At 36.7% G+C, this 6,617-nt stretch overlaps 1 pseudogene; it reads right to left on the bottom strand.

Moving 5' to 3' along the window:
- Positions 1-5,721: 5,721 nt before the first annotated feature.
- Positions 5,722-6,345, bottom strand: LOC101282372 (40S ribosomal protein SA-like; annotated as a pseudogene).
- Positions 6,346-6,617: the final 272 nt, after the last annotated feature.

Below are 6,617 nucleotides of genomic sequence, written 5' to 3'. Positions count from 1 at the left end.
AGTTTTAAGATAGACTTATTACAGTTTAGTGTATTATACCATTTATGTCCATTTTCCAATAATCAGTGAGGACTTTTATGTCAAGTATCTTATATTATGCCTTTATATCTGGTTCATACAAATACTCAATGAATGCTTGATAGATGAATGACTGTATGGCAATGAACCTATAAATGAAGAACCTATAAATGAAATAACTTCAATGGTGACATTTTAGACGTTGTTAGAAGCTAGTGTAGATATGCAGAAAGGTACCCTTGAGCTTGAAGTGTTTCAAGTACCATCATAAAGAGATTAAACTTTTATAATGATGTATGTAGACAGACACATTGTGTAGACAAATAATGTTGCCTGAAAAACTGAAATATTAATTCACATGTATAAAGTTCACATTGATATAACTGACTTTCAAAAGAGAAAATTCATATAGCACATGTTTTCTACAAGTAGCCACTATTCCCCTTACAACATGTCTGATCACTCAGCATGAAATTACTATAACACTGTTATTCAGTGTTTAAAGATCTAGGAAAGGAAAAACAAACTGGCAGTATTAAAATTATGAACATAAGCTTGAGGATAAAAACAAGCAAGTATGCTTAGGACGATGGTTGTAGCAGATAAGTATGATGCTTGTTAAGGTATATCTTGATTTTGGTGTCAAACAGCCTTCAACATTTCCTATCTAAATCCTTGAACTAATTTTGTTAAATGGAAAATGCTAAGCAGTTCGTCTTAAAACTGCCTGTAAGACCTACTCAGGCTTAAGAATGATTTGAACAGACATCAAGCTGAAATCTAACTAGTGGTAAAGACAACACGGCTCAATTTGTTCTATGTGAACTAGATCTAAATTGTGCTGTAATAAATGACGTATAATAGTTCTAGGAGAGGAGTTATAGTAATCATACCAAACTGTTTTCTAAGGAAGAATCAGATTTTCAGTCAATATAAGCTTGGCCTGCCCATGGAACTAGCCTGTAAAATAGGCTTATCTCTCTAAAGACTGGACAAAAAGTAAAACTTCCCTTATCAAACCTATTCACCCCTTTGGACTAACGTTAATTATCGGGAGTCTCTTGCTACTACAAATTTTCTTTCCATTCCAATAGGCTTAAACTTGCATTTGTGTAAAAAACATTTAGTTCCTACTCCATACCATGTTAAACTTAAAAAAATTATTGGACTTATCATTTATTTTCAGGTAGCTTAAATGAAATTTCATCCTTATTTTTTAAAAGCAGCATTTAACTACAGTGTTCCAGACAAACAAAATCTCCCATAAGAATTATGAATACTACTTTTTTTTACTAGACTAAAATTCTATACAGCACTAAGGAATACAATGGCACAGATGTAAAAATAAAAAAAAAAACAATGCATACTTTGAGAATTATCTATTTATAAATGGGTAAATGCATAGCTTATATATTCCACTACTGATACTTTCAGGTTTGATTGTAGTAGGTATTTAACTAAAATTTTATTAAGTGCCTTCCGTGTGAAGAATATTGTATAGTTTTTGATTTAACGAATCTGGCAATTTTTCTTAAGACTTTTAATTTTAAAAAAAAGGTTCTAGGTTATAAAATGAAGTGAACAAAGCACAAGCTGAAAACAAATATAAGAATATAGAATTTAGGAGAATCCAGTGACACGGAGCTAATCGGCAAAAAGTTTCTAGAGGAGGAGGAATTTGTGTCTGGGGCCTGAAGATCATGCCTAACTTGGAAAAGTACAGGGTGGAAAATAGATACTCCAGGCTGGTCCTTAGTGAAGTATGTAGAGAGAAACAAGTAACCTATTGAGAATTATACTGATAATTATGAATAAGGACAGCTAATATTTATTGACCACTTACAATTTTTTTCAAAACACTTGCTAAGTGCATTACTTCTGTTATCTCTATACCTTCATCAGCTCTATGAGACAGTTACTATTATTATTCCCATTCTATGATTAGGGCCTCTAGGCCAGAGTGGTCAGGTTAAATAGCTAGTAAACTATGGAGCTAGGGTTTCAGACCAGGTGAATTTAACTGCAGAGCTCACTCTCTTTTCCACAGTATCCTCTATATTCTTATTCTAATCACATGCAGATAAGATTTTGGGGTACTATATATCATTTCTGAGAATACCCTTAAAATAATTATTTCATTCTACCCAAAGTATTCATAAAACTGATATATATTCTATTCTTGTATTATAATTCTTAAAATATTTATTTTAGCATCCTGATATAAAAAAAGATGCTTAAAGGCCCAAACTGTGTTGCCTCAGGACATTAATATGCACAGAAAAACCAGTTGAAGAAACAGTTGTTGGACTTAATTCACCCCTTTTCATATCAATTAAAGAGAATGCTTCTAATGTAACATAGGGGGAAAAGTCAGTATTTCTGAAAAAGATACATGAGGAACTGATATTTGATATGAAAAACAATTAGAGGTCATTAGCATTTTCTTACACAGAAACATAATATGATGAAAACAGAACTTTATATATAAAATATAATACATTTTAAGTGTATTTATAAACATCATATATATACTTAGTTATTTTTATTAAATTATATATAGATATATAGTTGGGGGTGATATATTAAATAGATATATAGACATATCTATCCATAATTTAATCGAAATAACTAAATGATCCTCTCTAGCATGTCTAAAGAAACCAACTTGAGAAGCTTGGAACTGGGTGGAAACTAACTCCTGATCCATATAACTTGAGAGTTATTTTTTCACTGAGACTCTCTCTGACTGGGTAAAGGTAAAAAAAAAAGTCATTATTTGATGGACGGGACTTTTTCAAAATTTTTAGAAAAACACCTGAAAATATAAAGAGGAACAAGACAACAGATAAGTAAGTGCATATCAAAAATAAAAGGATATTTAAAAGTTAATGGTGGATTCCATAGGTTTAGAGATCAATACACTCCTTTTTGTATAAAACGTAACAATAGCAAAACAAAACAAAACAAAGCAAAAAAAGCACATATGAAGAAAACCAAAAAGAAATACCTTAGCTCAAAAACAAGAATAGCTTAAAAGATAGACATTACTGGGCTTCCCTGGTGGCACAGTGGTTGAGAGTCCGCCTGCCAATGCAGGGGACACGGGTTCGTGCCCTGGTCCGGGAGGATCCCACGTGCCACGGGGCGGCTGGGCCCGTGAGCCATGGCCGCTGAGCCTGTGCGTCTGGAGCCTGTGCTCCGCAGCGGGAGAGGCCACAACACTGAGAGGCCCGCGTACCGCAAAAAAAAAAAAAAAAAAAAAAAAAGATAGACATTACTATATATAAAATAGATAAACAACTAGGACCTACTGTATTGTACAGGGAATTATATTCAGTATCTTCTATAATCTACAATGGAAAAGAATCTGAAAAAGAAAATATATATATGTATAACTGAATCACTTTGGGGTACACCTGAAACATTATAAATCAACTATATTTCAATTAAAAAAGAAGAAGAGGGCTTCCCTGGTGGCGCAGTGGTTGAGAGTCCGCCTGCTGATGCAGGGGACACGGGTTCGTGCCCTGGTCCGGGAAGATCCCACATGCCACGGAGCGGCTAGGCCCGTGAGCCATGGCCGCTGAGCCTGCGCGTCCGGAGCCTGTGCTCCGCAACGGGAGAAGCCACAACAGTGAGAGGCCCGCGTACCGAAAAAAAAAAAAAAAAAAGAAGAAGAAGAAACCAACTTTGCTGTCGTCTTGATCCCTAACTTCTAACCTTCATAATAGTGACAAAATAAATTTCTCTTATTTAAAAAATAAACACAAAAACAAGATTATCATGTTCTTGGGTCAGAAGCAGGAGAGAGTCAAAGCAGAATTTTGTTCTCTGAACTTTACAAAATGAAGGTGCAGCCTGCAATTCAGCTTTGATTAACTATAGGGATAAAAATATGCCAAAAAAAGATAGCACTACAGCTGAACTCATAGGTTGAAGTGAGGACAAGGTTAGAATTTCTTTACTTGTAAAAGGAGTCTCCAACTCCCCAAGCCCACACACACAGGAAAGAAGTGTACCTAGGAACATCTCACATTTGTGATAAATACGCAGCATGAGATGAGTTACTAACTTGTTGGTGAATGGACGTCTGATGTCACAGTATCTCCCTGTAGAAAGAGCCCTAAAACTCATGTAAGACCTGATTTCTGACTGGGGAAACTGGAATCAGGTTCAGGCAATCACAGTCCTGCTCAACAGGTATAGGTGAGCAGAGTAGAAAAGAGGAGCAAAGTTAAAAGATCAAACAGAAAATGAAAATTTCCCCACAAAATAAGTCTTTGAACCCATATTCTAAGATATATAAGAAATCTATTTCTAAGAAAGTAAATAAAGTCTAAATCAGACCACAGAGGGAGGCATTGCAAGAAAAATCAATTTTACAGGACAGGGTAACAAGATTTCAAAATAATATTTAGGAATCTCAAAGATACAAATGAAATAATAACATTTAAAATAAAAGCCTGATACACATGAACCATTTTCAGAGTGAAAAAACATTAGCACTAGGTGCTATAAAAACAGCTGCAAAACTTGAAAACAAATATGGTTATTGAAATAACACAAAATAAAACTATAAATGAGGTGAACCTTTGTATAGCTATGATTGAAAAGATAAATCAAATCATGGAGAAAAATAACAAAGAATTCACTAAGAAATACACACAGAGAAACAAACATATGTATATAGTCTCTTTTACCATCTTCAAAGAATTTCTATATTAATGTCATATTTATGGAATCAGGCAAACAACACTTGTATCTTAAAGACTCCACAATTGATGCCATATGCAAAACCATTATCAGGTCTAATATCCTGGATTAAAACAATAAGAAAAGTATTGAGAGTTTTCATATTCCCCCATAATCTGCTTTCAAAAAATCCAGGGGAAATAAAAAATAAAACACAAGTATGACAGAAATCACTTTACTTCTGAAACTCTTAACAGTTAAGTTGTATCAGCTATTTTGAACTCCAGTATTATACTTTAATTAGAAATAAAACGTAGGTTAATCTAAAAGAAAAACTTAGATGCATTTTTTAAAAAGAAAACTTTTAGCATGGTGAAAATGTGTGATTGTGGTTAGTCATTTGTTCATATCTAATTGGTCAATAAATGGGATGCATATCTTTTGTTGTAAATGTGTGAGTGAATAAAAGGTATATATAACCACAGCTGTCTCTCCATTTCTCTATTACCCAAACACATTCATACATGTGTGGGGATAGATACATTCCTACGTGTGTGTGCTTGTGTGTATGTATGTATGTATATATATACATACATACCCACAAAATATCCTACTGAATCTAATTCAGGAATGTCATTTTTTTTAAGAAACTATATTTTCTGTCAATCTTATTTACATTTTCTGTTTAAGATTCTGTGGAAGAACAACTTAAGACCACTCAGTGGCTGTTCCTACCTGTTCAGTGGCCTGAGCAGTGGAAGCTGCAGTTCAGTCCCCAGTAGTGAGCTGAGCGCCGCAGTCTTCACGAGGGAACTGCTGGATGGCCACAGAGGGCACCTGCAGACCTGTCTGCAACCTCAGGTCGAGTACAGTAAATTATTGGGAGCTGGAGCAGTCCATTCACCTGGAAATTCCTCCTGGGTCACACCCTTTCCAGCCACCGCCAGCTCTTCCTTTTCAATCTCTTCAGCACCTCTGTAGTAGAGATCAGACTGATCTGACCCCGGGGGTTCATGGGAGACAGTGCCACGCATGCGCAGATCTTCCCGCGTCTCCCGCCGCTGCCGGCCCCGCCGCCGCCGCCGCCGGCCCCGCCCCCGCCCTCGCCCCCGCTCCACACGGCCCTCCGCCACATCCACCACAGCGGGCTATCATGTGAGCTCCCTTATCTTTGCTCGGGGATGGCAATGTCCACATAGTGCAGAGGAGAGTCTGTGTGACGCAATGACGGTAGGTGGGTTAACGTAAGACACCTCTGAGATCAGCCCTGGATCAGTAACCAAGGGAAGTCGTGGCTCCCGGAAGGCTACCTAGATCTCGTTAGGGAAGGTTCCAGGAGAAAAACAGCCAGCAATACGAGGGGTCCAGTGGCAGCAGCAAACTTCAGCACAGCTTGCTAGCCAGTATTCCCGGAGGATACAACACTGACATCTGCCCCGTTTTCAATGGCACCAGTGGCACGAGCTGCCAGCAGAAGCTTCTCCCAGGTCCTTTTTAGGTGTATGAGGTAATACCATCACTTTTCATTTTGAAGATGTACTGTTCTGTTGGGTAGTCAAGGTTGATGCTACCTAGGTGGGTTCCTGCTGCAAGGAATTTGAGGACATCCTTCTCCTTTATTTGCAGGACATCAAGGGATCGGGTTTCCTTTAACTTAACGAGATGAACCCAGAGCAATGCTGTATGGACCCCTCTCTGGGTAGCGCAGAAAAGCAGGAATGTCTCTTTTAATAAATAAAGAAAAGCATTATATTAGCAAAAAAAAAGAAGTAATTCTTCACAGCAGTAAATATTTGGCAACTTTCTTTCTTTTTTTTTTTTTTTTAAACATCTTTATTGGAGCATAATTGCTTTACAATGGTATGTTAGTTTCAGCTTCACAACAAAATGAATCAGTTATATATATA

Source organism: Orcinus orca, chromosome 8 (genome assembly GCF_937001465.1).
Source record: "Orcinus orca chromosome 8, mOrcOrc1.1, whole genome shotgun sequence".
NCBI lineage: Eukaryota > Metazoa > Chordata > Mammalia > Artiodactyla > Delphinidae > Orcinus > Orcinus orca.
Note: the sequence above shows the minus strand (reverse complement) of the source record. Positions and strands in the feature narration are given on the sequence as shown.